Consider the following 22,561-nt stretch of genomic DNA (forward strand, 5'->3'; position numbering starts at 1 on the left):
CTGTCTGGTGTTCCAGAAGGAGGTTGAGTTAATGTGGGTCTCTGGGTGGGGAAGGGGCCTTGGGCTGAAATCACATGGCCCTGCTGTTGCTTCTCTCATTGTTGTTTCTGTCCTTTGCTATTATTAGGTGAAGGAGTACCATGACCTGGTGAGCTTTTGAAAGAGCAAAATGGCAAGCCATCAGAGGCCCAGGAGTCCAGATGAGGATTTGATGGAAACCAGATGGTGATGAGTGAAATACTGAGCAACCTGCTAGGCCCAGCCCAGAGTTAACTGAGGCATATATTCATCCAGTGGCTATGCTCATTTGGAAGCAAACTTGGTGAGACCAAGGCTACGGAGAAACGGTTTAAATTTGAGTCTATTTTTCCTATGGACTAGTATGGTTTAGGGGAGATCATGTCCCCAAGTGCTGAGAGGAGATGTCCTTCTGTTCTTGCTATATCTTCAAAGTAAATATCCCTGCTTAAAAGTTATATGATTTTAAATGGCTAAATGGAAATGGGTGGTAATCAGTGGCAATTAACAATGGAAAGAATACACTGGAACAAGGTCCTGAGCTAATAACATCAGAGAAATATTACCACACCCCCTTCAAGGATAGATAGTACCCTAGAATCTTGTGAGGCAGGGGAGATGTAGTTAGCCTTGCTGGAAGAGTTAACTCATGGGAGCAGATAAGATCACTTAGTAAGAGAGTATAGAGGGAAAAGAAAAAAATGAGCCTTGGACAGAGTTATGAGGGATAGCTATGATTAGTGTATACGACATGAATGAAGAACCAGCAATGTGGAGTAAGGTGTGGTCAGGCAGATAGGAGAACCAGTAGGGAACAGGAACACAAAAACCCAGAGAGGAGAGAGTTTCCAGGAGGAAAATGCTGCCAAGAGTATCCAGTACTGCTAAGAGGTCAGGAAGGTTAAGGATTGGAAAAAAGGCCATTTGTTTCATTTAGAGATCATTGATAATTTGGAAGAGAGATGTTTCAGTTAAATGATCAAGTCAGAAGCCAGGTTACTGAAAGTTCAGAAGCAAGTAAAAAGAAAGGAAGTGAAGGCACTAAGTGTAGCTACCTTTTCCTCAAGGAGTTTGTCTAAAGAAGGGAGGAGATATGATTAGCAGAATTCTACTGTGGATTTTTTCAGAATGGGGGAGAGAGATGTTTGTGGGCAATCGGAGATGAACCAATAGATAGGAAGAAATTGAAGATTAGAGGGGGGATAATAATGGGATGATCAGTTAGAGAAGGTCGGAGGGAATAGGATCAAGGTTACTTGTAAAGGGGTTGGCCTTGGCAATAAGCAGAAGGGGCCATTTCATTATCAGGAAATCAAGTGTAGGAGGAGATACTGGGGGATGACATTAAAGGAATATAAGAGTCAAACAGGAGAAGGAGCTTACACTGAATGGTCTTTGCTTTTTCAGGTAAAGATTTTGGCTGAGTGGATACAGATAAAAGGGGCAAGGAAGGCTTGAGGAGAGATGAGAGAAGGTTGGGAATAATTTCTGTGGGGAGTGAGATAGGAAATCAGTTGTTTGCCTTTCATTCTGGAGGAAGACCAATGACATGAGGAGGGCAATGTCTTGACTTGCAAGTGAATTGGATTCAGGTGAGACTGAGCTGAGCAAATTCATTAGCTTCACTCTCTCTTCCAGAGTCATGGGAGTCCAGTGGCTAGACATAGGTCAAGACCCCAGGCAATGGCTCCAGATGCAGTAGGAGACCATGGACTTTTTAAATTAAGGTCTTTCCCAGATCTCAGTTTGTTTGAGGCAACACCCATTCAATAATTAAAGAGCAGATAAGAATTGAAGCAAAAATTTGCCTTGACAAAAGAATCAGTCTGGGCAGGGAAGACCTCCAGAGTTTCTAGCCAAAACAGAAACAGTTGCCACTTATGCTCATTCTGAGCCACCAAGAATTGCCTTGTTGCTGGAAAGACCCAGTTAATGTTAGGTAATATAAATTTGTAGTCTTGCTACAAATAAATAAGTACTGTTGAATGATTTCCTTTGATTCCTTTCCATAGAAGATGAATAGGCTTGAAGGAAGAGGATAAGGGCTGTAATCCAGGTTTGAAATGATTCACCAAGGGGTTAATATTGGGAGAGGAAGAAAGTGTAGTGAGCACAGGGGTAATCAACTTGGAAGATGATGAAGGTTGGAGATTACAGTGGGGATAATAAATAGGGTTGGGGTGGTAAGGCATAGGGAGATATAGAAAGATAGAATGTTATGATTAGGTAAAGGAATTTTGGAGTTCTTGATGTGGAAGTGGAAAATATGTAGGTGATGGGAACATAAACGATATAATCATTTCCTGTGTGTGGCTGAAGTAGAGTGGAGGAGTCAGTCATGGGGGCTGATGGATTGAGGAAATGGAATGTTAAAAATATTTGAGGGAATATTAACATTTTTTGTTAAAGTCCCCCTAGAATGATGGTAAGAGTTGGGGTAGAGGTGAAGACTGTGAGCCAGACACTGAACTCATTTAGAAAGACAGAATGTCAGTTGCCAGGATAACAGCTGCCAGGATATTGATTGGATAATGAATTTGGATAGAGTGAACTTCAGAGAACACAGTGTTATTCTAAGAGGGAAGGTATGGAAATCACAGTGGGGAACAAGGAGTAAGTACCACATTTTAGGAAAGATATAGATCAGCCTCAGCACATCCAGAGGAGAGTATCTAGGATGGTGAAAGGACTAGAGAGGATCAGTTGGAGAAACCAGGGTTGTTTAGCCTGGGGAATAGCTGTTTCAATCATTGTTAGTTATTCAGTTATCATCCCAGAGGATGACTGTTTCAGTTATTGTTTTTGTTATCATTGTTGTTGTTATCATTGCTATTATTAGTATTATTACTGCATGAGAGTTTAAAGAGCTGAATAACATTTCAAAATAATTTACTATTGTATCTGAGGCCCCAAAGTAACATGAAAGTCCTAAATAAGTATAATATTTAATTTTTTAAAAAATAAAGTGGAATTAAGTTGGGAATTGATGAAAATGGAATGAACATCTAAAATGATGCTTAATCCAAAATCCATTTAAATATAGAATTGGAATATGGTTTTAGATATTTGAATGTTAGCATATCTGGTACTGATATTTGGGGATTTAGAATATTTCAAATTAAACAGTGAAGCAAAACAATAAAGGTCTAATTCAGGAGGGGTGTACTGAAACCAGTTCAAAAACAGCTAAAGAGCAGATTGTTGAATTTCCAGTGTGAGAATTTATACCTCAGGAATCAGCAAACCTTTCTACAAGCCAGGGAGTAGTTTATTGTTTTGTTGATTATTTAGGAGAAAATATTAATAATGAAGACTAACTTAAGGCGAGTTATGGGTACTCTTCTCCTTCTAGAAAGCTACTTGTTAAACATTTAGCAACATATCAGGGGGCTAGAAATTGACCTGACTTCTTTGTCTTATCCTCCTTTACAAGATTGTTCTCCTTACTCCATTGCTATGATGGACAATATCACTTCTGAGGCTGATACAATATATTAATATAAAAGCTAGGCAGTATGATCTCAATAAGGGCGCTGATTTGCATCTACTTAAAGGATCAATAGGCAGCATAGTAGAAAGGAAGCAGTTGATACAGTTGAAAGAACACTGAACCTTAAGTTAGGAAACCTCTCTTCTGAACTCATCACAAGTATGTCATGTAACGCCTTTGTATTGTAGTTACTTGTACACGTATCTTATCTCTTTCTAGGCTACAACCATGAGTTCAGGGTCTATGTCTTGTTATTTGTAGCCTCTACAATACCTAGCATAGCACCTTTTGCTTAGCAAGTTCTTGCTAATGAATAGTTATTGAATGAATTGGACCCAGATTCTTTCTAATCCTAGTTCTACTGCTAATTGTTTATCCTGGGACTAGTAACCTGTGACCCTGTTGTCCCCATAAGGTCTCAGCTTCCTCATCTACAGATGAAAGCATTGGCCTAGGTAATTTTGAAGGTCCCTTCCAGATTGGGCATAACTTTGAATCATAGGGCCTGAGTTCTGCTCCTAGCCCTGTTACCTATTATTTGTGTGACCTTGGGCAAACTACTTAATCTCTTTAGACCTCAGTTTCCTCATCTGTAGAATGAAGGGGTTGAACTAGATGATCTCTGAGGTCTTTTTCATCCTGAGATCCGTGGGCTTAATTTCTATGATTTCATATTAAAAAGGTCTTTCCCTTTAACCCATACAGAGCTAGAGCAAACCTAGATTCTGATTTTATCAATAAAAGTCTTGATTTTTCAGGGTTGGAGACACATCAGTAATTATGGCAACAACTCATTAAATATAAACTGGACAGAAGGCCAGTCTAAATTAGATGAATTATAGAAAAATTTGAATTTATAATGCAATGACTTTCAGCTATATACAATAATTCAAATTAGACTAAACAAAGAGTTTACTAATAGAGAATTCCAAAGGAAATTCACTTTGATAAGCATATAATAATATGTTGATTGTTTTCATTTAAATAGTGCATCTGGGATGCTTAAACATTCCTGAAAACAGTATAATTCCAACTACTTTTTTTGAGGCAATTGGAATTAAGTGACTTGCCCAAGGTCACAGAGCTACTGAGTTTCTGAGGCTGGATTTGAACCTAGGTCCTCCTGACTCCAGGGCTGGTGGTCTATCCACTATGTCACCTAGCTACTTCTATTTTCAACTATTTTAAGCATTCTTGCTTAAAATGTTAATTTATATTATGGAGATGATGTTATTGAAGTGAAGTGTATTGGATGTCTGTGCTGGGGAGACCTACCTCAGTGTTCATCATTTGTGGTGGTAACCTTTGGTTCTTGAACTCTCGAAGGCTATCTCAATTGAGGGCAAACTCTGTCAGGTCCTACCAACTTGGAAAGGCTTTGTGAATAAAAAGGAAATTGGATTTAGATCAGTTTCATGACCAATCTTGGTACCAGAGGACAGATGTCCTTTTTTCATCTTGGAAGAGAAGTAGAAGGCTTCAGGGACAGAATGTTGCAAACGCTATCAGATGTCAACTTTCAAAGAAGATGTGTATTTTACATAGTGATAAAAAAAAAGCCTAAAATAATATAAATTCTAAAACTTAGGGCTGAAAATAATCTAAAAATTCAAAGAAATTATTGTTATTGCTATAAGAGAGCTTAATATGTGAAATCATCTTGTTCCCTGCTAGGTTCTTTGACTCCAAATACAATGCCTTTATTGATGTTCCATTTTGCACAACATAGGAATTTCATTAATTAGGTCCTTCTAGCCTTTGGAACTAATTGAGTCCAGCTCTCTTCTTTTCTATTTAGACGTAACTAAATAACTAGCTTGCTACGTTTCAGGGATTAAATTGTTCTTGTAGGTTTTGCATATTTATACTGTTAGACTATAAACTGTATCAAGGTCAGGATTATATCTATATTATAAAGACTGTATGTTGGTGCCAGTGTCCTGATCCTATTCACAATGAGATGTAAATATTGAAGAAGGCCTTCCTCACCATGGCAATTATGAGCTCCCGAGCAGACCCATGGAGAGGGGAAAAGTTTTCCTGGTGGGAGAGGAGATTGAAGGCCGTTTCATCTGGATAAATTCACATTGAACACACCCTCAATAACTCATCAGAAGAATGTGGTCTCTAGAATAAGAGGACCTGGGTTCAAATGTCTTCTCAGGTGCTTTCTGCCTCTGTCATCTTTGGAAAGTCGTTTAACTCCTCTAGATGTCAGCTTAATCTGTAAAATGAGAGCATTGGATAAGATGCCCTCAGAGTTTTCTTCCAACTTTGAAGCTCTGATCTTATGATCTCTCCTTCCTGAGTTGATTCAATTTTACTTAGCCTTAATCACAGGAGAAAGGTGTGGTAAAGTCAGCCACTTGGCAAAAAAACAAGCTTTTTTATACATATGGTTTCATTAACATGCATAAAACCAGCAAAATGAATAAAATCAACCATGTGACTACACCTGCAGCTTCTCCCACACATTCTCTGGCTACCTGCTACCTGTGAGCTTTAGAAAAGATTAAGTGCACTGAATCAATTCACTAGTCGTTTCCTTTTCCTGGACAAACAGTGGCAGCATAGTGTTGAGGATAGACTGCTTGACATGGAATCAGGAAGGCCTGAGTTCATATCTAGATTTGGATACTTCTAGGTGTGTGACCATGGGCAGATCACTTCATTTTTCTGGGTCTCAGTCTCCTCATCTGTAAAATGAGGGGGTTAGACTAGATGGTCCCTAAATTCCATTCTAGTTTTAGATCTACTGTGCTATGAAAGGGTAATCAAGCAATAAAATGTGGTTCCCATATGCTGTCCCACTTGTAGCCTTTAAGAGGATCATAGCCAAGCAGGTGAGGGACTCAGCATCTTGGGGTGGTGACTTATCTCCTTCCAGTGACATAGAGATATTAACTCAGGAGGACCCCTAGCACACAAAGAAGCTCCTCCAGTCCTTTTTGTAACTTTCAGGTTGCTCTGTTCAGGCCATGCCTCTGATTTCTCTCGAATCTCTAGGGTGGGGAAGGGGAGGGGATAAAAGGGGAAAGATTTACCTGATAACTTTATTATATATTTAAAAGAAATAGCAAGTTGTATATAATAGATTTACAGTTTCATGTGCAATCATCTTTTTTTATTATACTATGCTATAGAAATGTTTGTTTTATTCCATAAATTAAAAATAAAATAAATAAAAATTTTTAAAAAATAGGCTCTCTGATGGCATGAATTGCCATCAGTCCACTAGCTTTGTAATAGAAAATTGGTAGCAGAGCCAGCATAGACTCTGTTCTAGTTCTATCTTGTCTTTTGCTCCCCCTGCACAGTCCTTCTGTGCTCTTAAAGCCTGTTCCTCCCATCTATGTCCCCCTCCCCCTTTACTGCCACGTCTATATAATTTCCAGCCCAGCTACAATTCAGCCTTTTCATCAGTACCTTGGCTTCATGAACATGTTCATTTTTGAAGGCTTCCTAAGACTATATGATGGGATCTCTACATGCCAGGGTTCACTCTTCTACAACAACAAGGTTGGTTAGTTTTCCCTTAGACAATAGACAAAGCTATCCTTGCCACTTGATTTGCCCAGGGGCCAGTGCCTTCCTTGACCAAGTTTATCAGTAGCTTCTGACCATATTGTGGTTTCCTGGTCACCAAAGGACATAACAAGGTTCACATGGAGTCAGAGCCCTTAAGACTTATAAGATGTCCCAAGATCAGATGGGGATAAGGGTGAAATGTCTACCCAAGTTAAGTACTGGCATATCCTGTTGAATATTCTTTCTGTGCTAAGGCTAAATAAACTTTCTTTTGTTAACTGTTAAACTGTTGAATGACCTGGAGTGTCTCATTTTGATCCAGCACAAAACCTGAACCAATGGTACTGGACTGAGTCAGGCTCACCCTAATAGGAAGTCACAGGAGACTTGGAGCTCATAGTCCCCAGTTTGGACAAAAGCATAACCTTTGTCACTCCTGTAACTCCTTAAGGACCTCAACTAACACCTTGAGGAGAGTGGGCAGAGATGATTGACTGTTGGATGAATAAAAGAGTAAGGACACTGAGGCCTGAGAAAGCAAAAGTGATTAGCTATATCTTTGTTCTTATCAAATAAGATTCCTTACTCAAGTACCAAGAACTGATGGTTACAAAAGAACTTGCCTGAGACCAGTCTTATGATCTGGAATGTGCTGAGAACAGCATGTTAATGAGGTTTTGAGGATGTTTTCTCTATTTATTTCAGTAGTGGATAAATTCACCTTGCTTATTTTGAATATCATTTAATTAAAGGTGTTACTGAGCTGAAATAACCCAAGCCACTGTTTAACCACCTACAGTGTGATGTGACACAACTATTTAAGCACGGAAGCCGAGATGAATGATGTTGATAGGTTGAAAAGTGGTAACATTATTTAGAGCTTTTCTCTAAGCTATCAGTCCTGTGTTCCTCATTACTCACTCCTTTTAAAGGATTACACTGGAAAATACAAAATAGCTCAATCCTTTTATTTCCCTTCAGTTCCTATATAGTAGAACTCAAGAGCTGTAATTTGCTAATCATATTTTATCCCTTGTGGCAATCATCACAGTAGCGGTTTGGGTTACTGTGATCTCTAAGCATCCGCCTGGCTATTTGTGTACAGACAAGGGTTGTTTTGGCAAAGGGGACTTATATTGATCAAGAGTACTTCAGAGTGATTTAGCCCCCTGCAGCATAGATTCTATCTCAAAAATGCAAATATTGGGAGAGGCTTTATCTATATATCTCTATAGTGAGCTTCTAATTTTTTGACCTTAAGGAAAGCAGTGTTGTATGGTATCATAAAATGGGCTTTGTACTTGGAGCTAGAAGATCTGGGTTTGAATTTTGGCTCTGCCATAAGTTATGTAATGTTGGAACTTGGTTTATTCATCTTTAAGATAAGGGAATTGGTCTTGAGCCAGGAGTGGGGAACTTTCCAGGCCTCAAGGCCACATGTGGCCTTCCAGGTCCTTGGGTATAGCCTTTTGACTGAGTCCAAGTTTTACCAAACAAATTCTTTGTCCTGTGAAGTCTGGATTCAGTCAAAGGGCTGTACCTGAGGACCTAGAGGACCACATGTGGCCTCAAGACCTCAAGTTCTCCACCCTTGGTTGACCATTGGTTCTCTAATATGGTTTGAGAACCCTTGGGAGTCCTTGAGACACTTTTAGGATGCCTACAGGGTTGGAACCATTTTCAATAATAATACTAAGATGTTATTTGCTGTTAAAATATTCCTCCCTTTTCCAACTACATATCTGTGTGAGGCTGTATTTTCTTCATATATTTCAACCAAAAAGTAACATCATAACAGAGTGAATGAGAAGTGGATCTAAGACTATGTCTTCTATTAAACTAGACATTAAAGAGATTTGTAAAAAAAAAAAAGCAAAAAATGCTATTCTTTTTACTAAATTTGTTTTGGAAAATATAGTTATTTTTGATAAACAAGTTCACATGTAATGGGTTTTATTGTTATTTGTATTAATTAATAAATATTTAAAAATTTTTATCAGTTTTAATTTCTAATGCAATAGATAGGTAGGTAGGTTGCTAGGTAGAGAGATATGACTTACATAAACAAGAACTCTGGGTTTCTCAGTAATTTTTAAGAGAGTAAAAGGGTGCTGAGACCAAAAAACTTGAGAATGGCTGGAGTAGATGATCTCTGGAAATCCCTTTCACCTCTAAATCATTGTTGTTCTAAATCATTGGCCTCCAAATTTTTGGCCTTCTAAATCAATGGTTCTCTAAATTGTAGGTGCTTGGAGCCTCTCCAACCCATAATCCACGACACATCATTACTGTCATGGATAAGGAAAATTAGTAAGTCATCCACCCACTTGGTTTGGGCCCACCTTAATAGTAAATGGGAGAAGATTCTACCTAAATGAATTAGCCTTGCCGATCTTAATCTCATTGGAATTTCTCCTGCTGGGATAGAGTGGAAAATTCATTGTATCCTGAGTCAGTTTGGCAGGTTTTTGATAAAAAGAAAGTGGCAAGTAGAAAGGCCCTGAGCCTGTGGAAAAGTGCCCGTGGGACTAGAAGGCCTGAAGGCAAACCTCACCTATTTTACAATTTTACCCAGGGCCAGTCCAGGAAGTAGTACGTGCTGGAATGGTTTTCATTCATGCAGAAGTTGAATCAAATTGAAAAGCCTCCAAACCAGAACTGGAATATTATTCTACCTTGTTCCATAGCCATCTCCAGCCCCCAGGGCTGTGAGGGGTAACTGTGAGGTGAGCTGCCCTTTTTTGCTGATGGAATTATTTCAATTCCTTGGGCTTCACTTTCTTTATCTTTTGGGACAAGGAGTATACAATATTCCCAACTTCTGTGAGTGCAGCTGCTCTACTGTAAACACTTGCTCAATGCAAAGCACCCCATCATAATGACATTTGCAGTGTAGTTTGTGGGGAAGGTGGAGGAAGAGAGAGAGGAGGGGAAGAAGGGGGAGAAGGGGAAAAAGGAGAAAAAGGAGGGAGGGGGCCGAGCAGACACAGCCCTGAGGAGAAAACGATGATTGTCTCCTTTTGGTCTCTGCTTTGTTAAACTTGGCCCAGGTGCTGCTTTTAGAGAAGCCCGCCCAGGCCTCCTCACAAACACCTGGGAGGCCAGCCTATCGCCTGTGGCTGTTTAGTAGGTGGGTTAGAAGAATCCAATCTACCAAGTGTCTAACTCTATAATGTATACAATTCTAGTTTTAACTGAGGAAGAAAAACATTTTCTTTCTCTTGGCCTTTATCCTTCTCTCTGTTTGTGTTGGTTTCAGGGCTTCTTTTAGACTATTTTCCCCCTTTATGCTTCTTTTTAACTCTCTAGCAATTATGCGCTGACTGCAGGGCATTCCTCTTCCAAAGCACTGGGCAGCCCCATTTTTATTGTTTGACTTAGCAATAACTGCATTCAGCAGGACTCTCTCTGTCTCTCTGTCCCTTTCTCTCTGTCTCTGTCTGTCTGTGTCTCTGTCCGTCTCTCTCTTTCTGTTTCTTTCTCTCTGTCTCTCTCATTCTCTCTTTCTGTCCGTGTCTCTGTGTCTGTGTCTGTGTCTGTGTCTGTCTGTCTGTCTGTCTGTCTGTCTGTCTGTCTCTCTCTCTCTCACTGTCTCCATCTCCCTAAAGACCAAGTGTGCGTTTCTCACCTGTTCTTGTAAAGAGCAAAGACTTCCAGCAGACTCCATTGCAAGCAGAGAAAGTCAGAGAGGAACCTCAAACGATAGCAGCTTCTGTTTCTCTTGCCCCTTATGCAACTCTCAACTTATGGCAAATAACTCCAGGAGACCATGGTTGTACTTCCCCCTGGGAGAATGTACACCTCCCCTGTATGTACTCTCTTTATCTCTCTCTTTGTCTCTCTTTCTGTCTCTGTCTGTCTGTCCCCCTAATCTAATTATCTAGAAGAGTCAGTCAGGTACAGCAGAAGTGTCAAACATGCCTACAGCCCACAACACTCCCTAGTGAGGCCCAAGCCTGATGAAAATGGAATTCCTGTCTGATTTCAATGTTGATATACTAATAAAAAAAAAGAAATGTATAAACATGTGTGGTTTTCTAAGTCAACATGAGGCCTGTGGGGATCCTTATGTATGGTCTAGAGGTCCTTGTTTCTACTTGAGTTTGATACCACAGAGGTACAAGATATTGAATATATTACACTGGACTTGGAGTCAGGAAGACCTAGATTCGAGTCTCCATTTGAGTCCAGCATTTATCACAGTGCTTGGCACACAGTAACTCCTTAACAAATGCTTGTCTAGGGGCAGCTAAGTGGTGCAGTGGGTGGAACACTGGCCCTGGAGTCAAGGAGGACCTGAGTGATACTTACTAGCTGTGTGACCCTGGGCAAGTCACTTAACCCCAATTGCCTCACAAAAATACATAAACACATGCTTGTGCACTTGACTTGCTCCTGACCCTTACTGTCTATCAGGCCATGGCTTGCTTTATTTGTGAAGTAGAGATGACAATAGGTATACTACTTACTTTCAGGGTTACTGTGAGGCTCAGATAAATGAGAGGATATATGTAAGTCATTTTGCAAACCTTAAAGCATGCAATAAACTCTAGCTTCTTAAAAAATAAATTTTTGCTATATCTCTTTTAAAACCAACCCTATCCTTGTGAAGAGGCCAGGTGGCCTAGTGGATAAAGATCTGGCCTTAAAGTCAAGAAGAGGCACATGCAGGTTCTGCCTGTGACAAATACTGGGTATGTGACCCTGAACAAATCACTTCACTTCTTAGTACCCCAGGCAACTGTTTAAAGCTGTAAGTTAAAGATGAGTTGTTAGTCATCCTGGAGAAGCATTCCTTACATTTATGAAATCCTAAGTACAGAAGAAAAAAGGGAACAAAACCAAATTCTTCTAGTGGTCTTATCTGGCTGTGAATCCTGTGGTCACCTAAAGATCAAAACTGAGCATGCCCTAAAAAAGAGATGCCCAGTGGGTGTACTGAGGCCACAGCACATCCCCAGAGGCAACAGAAAGACAAGAAGTGATGGTAGAAGACGAGATCAGGAAGGGAGGTGGGCTGTTCATTCAGTGCCAGGGACAGCTTGAGTGTCATGCTGGTATTCATGAAATATTAAAAACCCTTGTTTCTGTAACATTGGATAGACACAAAATATGCCCTGGGGAGGGTTTGTGGGAGGACATGTACAAGAATCACTCAGGACAACAACCTGGGGATGAGCTGTAATTTGCGTCGGTGGAAGTAGTACCCCCTTCAATGAATCTGAAAAAGCATTTATTAAGTGCTCACTGTGTGCAGTTAACTTTGCTAAACACTGGGGATACAAAGGTGAGACAGTCAGTCTCTGCCTTCACAGAGCTCATGTTATAGTAGGGAGAGACAGTCCATGTAGAGAAGTGGTGACCAGGAAAAAGTGAAGTCGCAAGGGATGTGAGTGGGGGCATTGGATGTTCAGCGGTTGAAGGGCCCTTTCCAGAAGTAATTCAGGTTTTCATTTGATTACCGTTCTTAGAGCATGAGATGGAGAGATCAGGGGATGGCCTGGCAGCAGGATGGTATGGTTATCTGGCTGGAGTGGGCTGGATGTAATGAGGCCCCACTAATCATTTCAGCTTAGAGGAGGGATGGGCAGTATAATTGGGAGGGTGTAATGTAAAGCTTGGGGGGTTGCATTAAAAAAAAAAGGGATTCCTCCACCCCATATTATTACATCCTTGTCTACTCCTAGCAACGTGCAAACGAACATGTCAGTATTTAACCTTCTGCTGTTTGGTCATTTTTGCATGTTGAATACTCTATTCACCCACAAGTATTGTTGTTTTGTTTGTTTTTTTCTCACCCCAGATGGAAATGCAACAGACAGGAAGCTTCGAGCTGTTCAATTTATTTTTTAAACCTTGGATGGGTTGTTCCTCCTTAGTAGACTTGGTATTCCCTCACACTCTTGGGGGTTCACCACGTGGAGACCTGATCTGCTCTAGGTCTATTGCCAGCTCAGAACCCCCAAACACAAGGGATCCACCAGTCTCCACCTCCCCCAGGAGCAGAGATTCCCAATGTGAATCATTATATCTCACACCAACAAGTTTTTAAAGGAATAATTTTAATTCTTCCTGCTTAGTGAATGTCCTATTATTTTCTTCAACATTTGTTGTTGTTCAGTCATGTCTGACTAGATGCAGGAGTGGTTTGCCATTTCCTTTTCCAACCCATTTTATAGGTGAGAAAACTGAGGCAACCAGGGTCACACAGCTAGTAAGTGTCTGAAGTCAGATTTGAACTCATGAATACGAGTCTTGCTGACTCCAGGCCTAGCACTTTATCCATTTCAGGCCATGCAGCTGCCCATTCTTTGAGATTGAGGTTTACTTTTACAACATGTGTTTTTTTTCTTTTTTAATGGTGTTAACTAATCTCATTTGTTTTTCAGAATATTCCAGTTTTGGAACTTGAACCTAGGTGTTTCTGACTCTGAGCCATCTGTCTATTCATCACAGTATGTTACCTTTAATATATGTGTGTATATATGAATATATGTGGTTAGATATGTAATGTGGCTAACTAGATAGATGAATAGATAGATAGATAGATAGATAGATAGACAGACAGACAGACAGACAGACAGACAGATAGATAGATAGATAGACAGACAGACAGACAGACAGACAGACAGATAGATAGATAGATAGATAGATAGGTAGATAGATAGATAGATAGAAACTGGAATTTGACCTGTCATTTCATTGGTATAGGGAACTTGCAGCTGAAGAAACTCTTTAGACCAATGCAGGTCAGCACTTTCCCAACAACTTATGATCTTAAAGAGTTGCCTTTGAGCACTGAACCATTAAGTGACTAGCCCAGGGTCACTCATGCAGTATGTATCAGAAAGGGGATTTGAACCCCTGTCTTCTTGGCTTTAAGGCCAGTTCTCTATCTTCTATGCCAGGGGTGGGGAACCCATGGCCTCACATGTTTTGTGATGTTTGGATTCAGTCAAAGGGCCACACTTGAGGACCTAGAGGGCCACATGTGGCCTAGAGGCTGTAGGTTCCTCACCCCTGCTCTATGCCATGCTGCCTCTATATAACACGTGCACCCCCCACATGTATGCACATGTGCATACATGTACACATATATACACACATATTACATATGTACATGCACATATCTCCATTACTATGTATTTCTCCCTATTTCAACTTGTATGTATATGGTAATCTTGATAAGTAAAGTGAAGCAGCACCCTTTCCTGGTAGCTGTTATTGCTGAGATAAGATTTTCACCTTTGACTTATTCCTCCTTTGTTCACAATTATCGGATCACTGTCTCTTTCCCTGCTTCATTCAGGGTTGTTTGATAATTGGGTTAATAGATCCTCAATGGATAGGGATAAAGACAGAGACAACAGAGGAAATGGCAATGAATAAGAAGGAGGCACAAACATAAATATGTATCTGGCTTGTAAGAGAATCTTTGGAATGGGCTCTTGGAGCTGTCATCTGGAAGTGTTGCCCAGTGCCTACTGATACATTTTTCTTCTCCAAGCTCTCTATTTTGGGGTCTGCTATAAAACAATAAAATGTTAATTAAAAAGAGCCTTCCTGCTTGAGGCAGCGTGTTATGACAAGTTGTATGGTATTAATGGCAATTCTGTGAAATTTAATTTGAGGCATATTTCTTAAAAGAAAAAAAAAGCTCCAAATCTATTGCATGCTAGTTTTAAATTGGCTCTTGTTATTTAGTTGTTTACAGTCATGTCTGAGTCTTTGTGACCCCATTTGGGGTTTTCTTGGTAAAGATACTAGAGTGGTTTGCTATTTCCTGTTCCAGCTCATTTTACAGATGAGGAAACTGAGGCAAGCAGGGTTAAGTGACTTGCCCAGGGTCACACAGCTAGTAAGTGTCTCAGGTCAGATTTGAACCCTGGACTTTTTGACTGGCACTATGCCACCTAGCTGCCCCTTAAATTAGCTACTGCAGCCAAATGTCTCCTCAGATTTTATTCTCTCATTGTTCTAGCTCTAATGCCCATTTCCCTACCCCCCCATTATTTCCCCCCATGATCAATTTCCTCCTTGCACAAACTACTCCATCTCTGGAAGGCTGGTTTCAGAACACTTGCAGATTGCCAACTAGACATTCCATAATTCTAGGACAGAGGGTAAAAAGCAGAAAACCTTCCAAGTAAACAAGTAATATTCTTAAGCATTTTTCCTCCTTATAGGATAAATTCAACAAGTATTCATTTCAAAAATAGGAATTTGTTCAATTGAACAATGACCAATTAGCTAAATTCAACAGCCTCTTTTTGAGTGCCTACTATGTGTAAAGCCCCAGGTTAGACACTGCTAGAGAGTGACTCATTCCCTGCCCTCAAGATACTCACAATCTACTAAAATCATATCTTTGCTTTGGAGTTAACTTGAGAGGTCACCAAGTTTAACCCCTTAATAAAATGCTAGATTTGCCTATTATATGTATATATCTATATATAGGTATATAGATATGCATATAGATGTGTATGTATATTATATATACATATACATATGCACACACAGTAATATATATTTGTAATTCTGACAACTTGTCATGTTTTTTGGTGACCCTACTTGACTGTCTTCTAACCTCTTTTCACCAGCACCCTTCCCTTTATGTTCAGATTAGTGCTGTTTAGGAATTAAAGATGATCTGTTCTTTCCCATTCATCCTGAAAGGATGATTAATAAATAATTTAGCATTAAGCCCTTTGGAGAGTGCAGAAGTGGTTTATGTCAGCCTCAGAAATCATTATATTCCACATGTTTCCATTAAGGCATGTAGAGCCTGTGAGACCTGGGCATTCGAAGGGCAAAACCTGGGCAGTTGAAGGGCAGATTTGGTCTCAAGGCTCCTGGACACTAACCTTTTACTCTTCTTCAAATGGGGACTGTTTACTGGCAACAGAACTAAGTAGAAAAATAAAAACAACCCGTAACCTTTACATTTTCCCATAGTTATAGATTTTTTTAGGATTGTCTATCGGACCGAGGGAGGTCTGGTACAGGGTTTTCTCTTTTTAGGGTTTAATCTGGTGAGATTCAACTGAAGCTTGCTGTTACTTTTTAATGGTTAAGCCCAGCATCTTTTGTTAGACGGGACAGCATAGGCTAGGAATTTTTCTCTTGATGGTCACTAGATTGGGAGGGATAGGGAACTTTAGATGGTTAAAACCATAAATCTTTATCTCTATTTACATCATTACTGGGAACATGAAAAGGAGAAGGGCATTGGTGGTCCACTATAGACTGTACATAGTCCATAATTGTTTCTATAACTTTAGACAATTCTAGTGTGTGAAATTATTTGGCTGGAAATAGATTGTAGCTCAGAAGTCCAGGAAGTCTTGCAAAGTTTGGAGTAGTAGATGGTTCTCTGAGATCAGGAATGGTCAATCAAGAATTCGCTACCAACAGTTAGAACATGGGGATGTTAGCCTGTTACCAAAATAAAATCTGAGTTAATTCAATGGAATTTAATTCAGTTTAATTCAATTCCATTGAACAAAACCTAATGACTTGACAGGTGCCAAGGACTATGCTAGGTGCTAGATGATTTTTGATAAGATGTCTAGGTAGGTATGGGTGGACCTGGCCCACAAATCCAAGAAATTTTATGACTTTAGCCAGTTTAGAGAGAACCGTGGTTATAGTTAGGTTCTGACATTTCTATCAGAAGCATAAGAAGAGATAAGATGATTCCTAGAATCTCAGAGATCTTCTCATATGTTATGTCAACAGTTCAAAGGTCTGCAAGAGAAGCTGCTAACCAGGAGAGGTACTCAGAGCCTGAGAGTGTAGGTATAGCAGAATGGAAACACACTTGTAGATAGTTGGTGGGAGCCACGTCCACCAATCAGCAACTGTCAATAGAGCTGTGAGATTGGAAGGAAGGAAGGAAGAGTTCAGGGAAGTGATACCCTGGAAGAATCCATCCATGGGGCACAACAGGACCCTGGTTGCCCATTAACCACAGTCTCCACCTGGCAACAGGCTAGATCTTTTTCATCTAGCATCAGGAAAAGATCTGACACCGGTAATTTTTTTTCTTAGTCTTTCCTTTTCCCAGATTGTTAGAAAGGGTATTTGCAGTTTAGAAATTCTGTCATTCTATAGCAAAGGTATTGTTTGTTATTGTTGTTCAGTTGCTTACAACTCTTCGTGATCCCATTTGGGGTTTTCTTGGCAAAGACACTGGAGTGATTTGCCATTTCCTATTTCAACTCATTTTACAGATGAGGAAACTGAGGCAAACAGGGTTAAGTGACTTGCTCTGGGTCATACAGCTAGTAAGTGTCTGAGGTCAGATTTGAACTCATGAAGATAGGTCTTCCTGACTCCTGGCCCAGTGCTCTGTCCACTGAGCCACCAAGCTGTCCTTCTCATAAAAGGGTCACATTTGACTATAGACAGTGGTATATGAAAGTGACAGGGTTTTATTTCTCCTTAGATATAGAACACATGCCATCAGTCATGCAGGGTCTGGCTTACATTTGCTGTTATGCTGGCCTATGGGCAACAGTAGATGGGGAACAAGAAAGCCAGGTCAAAATGTGGGGAAAAAGTAGAGGAGGCAAGAAAAAAAAGTGAGTTAGAAATAGGCCTTTAGTCAAGGACCCAGAAGTACACAGAGATAGATTTAGAACAATCATATAGATTTGGAGGAAGCTCAGAACCCAGGAATCATAATGAAACTAGATAGATGTTAAAATGAACAGTAGGTCATCACCAGGGAAGTGGTCACAGGAGTAGAAGTAGGGTCGTGGATTTATTGTTTAGAGGTCATCAGTACCCATGCTCTCATTTGGGAGTAAAGTGACTTGCCCAGGGTCACATATACCTAAATATGAACTGGAGAGCTGGAGGGGCCCCCAAAGGTCATCTAGTCTAATTCTCTCATTTTACAAATGATGAAACTGGGGCCCAGGGCAATCATGTGATTTGCTCAGAGTTGTATAGGGTTGTATAGTCTCAGACCTGGCATTTGTACCCAAGTCTTCTGATCATTATTCTATGGCAAAGTCTGATTTGAGCCCAGTTCCTGGGACTCTAGGGCAGCTAGGTGGTACAGTGGATAGAGTGCCAGGCATGGAGTCAGGAAGACCTGAGTTCAAATCTGACCTCAGACACTTACTAGCTATGTGATCCTGAACAAGTCACTTAATCACATTTGCCTCAGTTTCCTCATCTGTAAAATGAGCTGGAGAAGGAAAGGGCAAACCACTCCAGTATCTTTGCCAAGAAAACCCAAAATGGGGTCACAAAGAGTTGGATACCACTGAAACAAATGAAAAACAACAACAAAATCTGGGACTCTAAGGTCATTATTCCTTCTATTGTACTGTTTTAACCCACTCACGCATCCAAGATACAAAGATCCTGAAAGTGACGCAAAGTCCATCTCAGACAAGAAGAATCATACTCTTTATTGATTAACTCAAGATTATGATACAAGCTGCTGGAATGAAGGGAGGAAGGAAGCAAGCAAGCATTTATTATATACCTACTACATGCTAGCACCACGTAAATATTATTTCATTTGATCCACACAAGGACTCTTAGGAGGGTAGGTGCTAGTGTTTTTAATCAAGGAAGGACCGAAAGGGAAGAAAGTGATACCTTCTCATAAAAGTGTCATATTAGACTAGGGGCAATGATGTGTCAAGTGACAAGGTTTTACAGTTTTAATAATAATTCATTCGTTATGCCTCCAGAACCACAACCACAGTCAGTCAGAGTGTAGCCTGACGAGAGGAAACATGTGGAATTGTTCCAACTGTGTGACCTTAGGCAAGTCATTTTGATTCTATGGACGTCGGTTTCTTCGCCTGCCTGATGGGATTTAACTAGATCCTAAAAACACTCTTTGGGGTTGACTTGATTCTATGATTCTAATAATTCAGCAACAAGAAAAGCCTAAGGGGGTGCCTCCCAAGAATGATGTTGAGATAGTAAACACAAGAAAAGGGAGAAAGAATATTAAACACTTATATTAATGATACATCACTTATTTACATAACTCCTTTCTCTACAACTGGTACAAGCCAAGTTGCTAGGTGCTGTAGAAATCTCTGTTAGTATCCAAGAGGCAAGTAAGCTCAGATTAAATTAAATGAAATAAAATATTTATTTAAATATTAAAAATTTATTGCAAAAATGAAGAAACAGAGGCCTTCAGAGTCTTACTTTATGGCAAGCACTGGGGACATAAGAATTAAAAAAAGAAAAAGGCCCTGCCCTTAAGAATATTGCCTTGTCTTTTGGAAGAGTTACTACAGCTGCTAGGTGGTCCAGTAGATAGAGTGCTGGGCATAGAATCAGCATGACCTGAGTTCAAATCTAGCCTCCAATCTTGGTAAGTCTCTGACTTAATTTCCTCATCTCTAAAATGGAGATAACAATAACACCTACATCCCAAGGCTGTTGTGAGAAGATGAGATGATAACTGCACATAGTAAGTACTATATAAATGTTAACTATTATGAAGAAGGTGCTTTGTAAATCTTGAAGCAATATATATTTCTTATTATTACTATTGTTGTTGCTATAGTAAGTACTAATGCTATGATTCTGAACGAGAAGATTACATTTTATTTAGTATACTGTACTTGCTAAGGCAAGGAAGTCGACTATTGCATTTTTAAGGGTTAGAATAAAAAGTTGCCTCTACCTATCCTGAGTGCAGGGGAAGTAAACTTCTAATTAACCAGAAAATACCATGTTATGGACATTCTGTAGTCAGTCAAAACATTTATTAAGCATCTGAAATACATCAGGCACTGTGCTAGGTGCTAAAGATACAAAAAAAAAAAGCAAAAGACAGGAGCTCATAGTCTAATGGGGAATATGATAGTGTGGAAAGAACTCTGGACCAGGAATTGGATTCTCTTCTAGGCTTTAACTATTGACTAGCTGTATGATTTAATGAAACACTTCCCTATGTGGTCCTCATTTTCCTCATTTGTACAATAAGTGGGATGGACTAGGTGGTTCCTAAAATCCTTTCCAACTTTAATATTCTGTAGCTAATTAAAGCATTTGTTTAATTATTTGTGAGCTCATAAAAGGGAAATGGTTTCTTCAAATATCCAGTGAAGAAATATTTGAATCTGCCAGCCCCACAATCCCTGACCTGGCTTTCGCTGGCATGTTCATATGACACTTTTACTGAACCCTGCAGAGTGCTCGCTATTAACAGCTATGTTCAGGCAGATAACTGATTAGCAGAGCAGTGTGTAAACATTGGGGATGGGGTGGGAGCTCCCATAGCCTAAGCAAGAAGGTCTTGGTAGGATAACAAAACTAGGCATCCCATTTCTAAGATAGGAAGCATGAAGGATCCTTAGTACACCATCACTTCTCTAAGGCTTTTTCTATTTGGCAATTCTCTGACCTTCTAGAATAGAAAGTTGCGAACTCAAGTTCCTGGCTGTCCCCCAAAACTGATGCTTCAGGGCCATGCTAGCCACTGCCAGACAGTAGCCTCAGGCCCTTTGAACCTTTCTCTGCTGTTCTTTCAGTTGTGTGGAAAAGGCTAAGATGCTAAAATGTTAGGGAGATGGGAGACAAGGTGAGGGGAGGATAACCCTGCTATATATCTCTGCTGTCTCTCCCTTTCCCATTAGGGAAAAAGGCCCATGCATGGAATTACTGACTGTCACCCAGAAGAATACCTGAAGGAACCTGTGACACAATGCTTGAAGGGAATGTGCTTCCTACAAGGCCATGTCTAAGCCATGTGGGAGAAGACGCACAAGATGTCACCTGGCTCTAATTATGCAAGCCTCATTTAGCAATCTGATATCTAGCAAGCTTTCTTCTTCCTCTTTGCCATTTGCTAGATGTCCTAAGTGTTCCTTTAGGAATCTTTCCTGATTTCTCCTCTGTGGATACTTCCTCTGGGAAATAAAGTTAATGAAATTTGAAATTGTTCCTGTTTCAAACCCCAAAGTTAGCAATACACAATGGCCATTTCTTTATTTTTTTTTCTTAATTGATTAGCCTTTTTTTTTTTTTAGGAGTGACCTACTCATTGATTATCACTGTGGATATCTGAGAAGAAAGGAGGCAAATGAAAGCAAGATGAGAAGGGCTACCGGATGGGAAACAGGCCCAAGAGAATTGAAATCATAAAAACAAAAGACTGGCGATCCAGCTTAAATAGCTTCATCATTATTAATTTAGGAATCTTAAAGAGGGTCAGTGACAACATGAAAAGGGCATGTAAAAATTGCAATGGCAAGAACAGAAATCTGCAAGAGAGAAAATATTAGTCAAATGAGTAAATGTTCTCAAGTCCGCTGCAGGAGCTGGTGTTGTTTGAGTGCCCTGACATCTTTGGGGCTGGCCCTGCCATCCATGTCTGTGGGGCATCGGTACCAGGTGACACATCTGGAAGGCAACAAATATTCAGAAGTCCCTGGAGTCAGATGGGGGCAAGGATGTTCTCTGCCTCTAGGCACATGGTGACTCTGTCCCTGAACAAGCCAAGTATATGCAAAACATTAGGGCTTCCGGACATAGGCTTGTAGGTTAGTTGTAATGGAGCCATTGGATGAAACTGTATTCCTTCCATGAAAGGGATGCTCAAGCTCATAGTTAGTCCACTGACTCTAATAGACATGCTTTGACAATGTACTGTCACTGTGGCTAAGAACGCCCAAGTTTTGGGAAATGTACTTTCTGTGTGTTCTGTCACCTACTTTATACACTTTGTCTGCATTAAATGTTTTGACCTCTCAAAAATTTAATTAAGTTAAAAAAGAAACTTGTTTTTTTTTGGGGGGTGGGGTTGCCAAGTTAGGAAAATCATGGTAACTACCCTGTTTATGGCCTTGTCCCCCAATCCTCTTCAGCCCTTCTTCTAAAGGACACTTGCTCTTAATGTGACATGGATATTAATTAAAAGTGAGCAGTATACAGATTATAGGTTGTCATTATGATGATAAGATGGTGGATGACCACCATATTGTTTTCTTTCCTCTAAGATAGCAGCCTGGTATTCTGCATTGTCAGCTCATTAGGGTATGTCACTGGAAAATGCAAAATAGCCCAACTCTAGCATTATCAGCTTCTTTCAATTCCCTTAGTACAGAACATCAGAAGTGGAGTGTGCTAATCTTATTTCATCACTTAGGCAATGGAAGGTATTTTTTTTAAATTGGGCTCAGTCATAGGGGGCTGCTGAGCTGAACACTCCAGGCTCATTTTGGCAGAAGGCAGGTGTGTTATGTCAATCCAGCCTACTTCTACTTAATCCAGAGACAGACAAATCTGATACATGAAAATCCAAATTTGTGAGAAAAGATAAATTAGGGGATAATTATTCCCTTTGCAGAAGGACTCACTCCAGGGTTCCTTTAAATACATTTTAAAGGTACTCTGTGCATTTGTTGATTCAAATTACAGAAATTCAGTTGCTGCAGAATATTTCGGGAATCCAGCTATTTAATAAAGCAAAATACTAGAAGGATGGGTACTCAGAATCACCCATAGTCTTTGCCTGAAGTGATGTTGTAGAAAGAGTAC

At 40.0% G+C, this 22,561-nt stretch overlaps 1 long non-coding RNA gene across 2 annotated transcripts; it reads left to right on the forward strand.

Annotated features, from left to right (window-relative positions):
* Nucleotides 1-126: 126 nt before the first annotated feature.
* Nucleotides 127-21,783, forward strand: LOC110208687 (uncharacterized). Of its 2 annotated transcripts, none has more exons than XR_013485736.1 (2): nt 127-322; nt 21,052-21,783. It is a non-coding gene; the product is annotated as an uncharacterized LOC110208687 (long non-coding RNA). The 2 variants fall into 2 exon arrangements; XR_013485738.1 differs by lacking the exon at nt 127-322 and adding an exon at nt 13,377-13,491.
* Nucleotides 21,784-22,561: the final 778 nt, after the last annotated feature.

This window comes from Phascolarctos cinereus, unplaced genomic scaffold (assembly GCF_003287225.1).
Source record: "Phascolarctos cinereus isolate Bilbo 61053 unplaced genomic scaffold, phaCin_HiC Scaffold_4;HRSCAF=312, whole genome shotgun sequence".
In the NCBI taxonomy this organism is placed as follows: Eukaryota; Metazoa; Chordata; class Mammalia; order Diprotodontia; family Phascolarctidae; genus Phascolarctos; species Phascolarctos cinereus.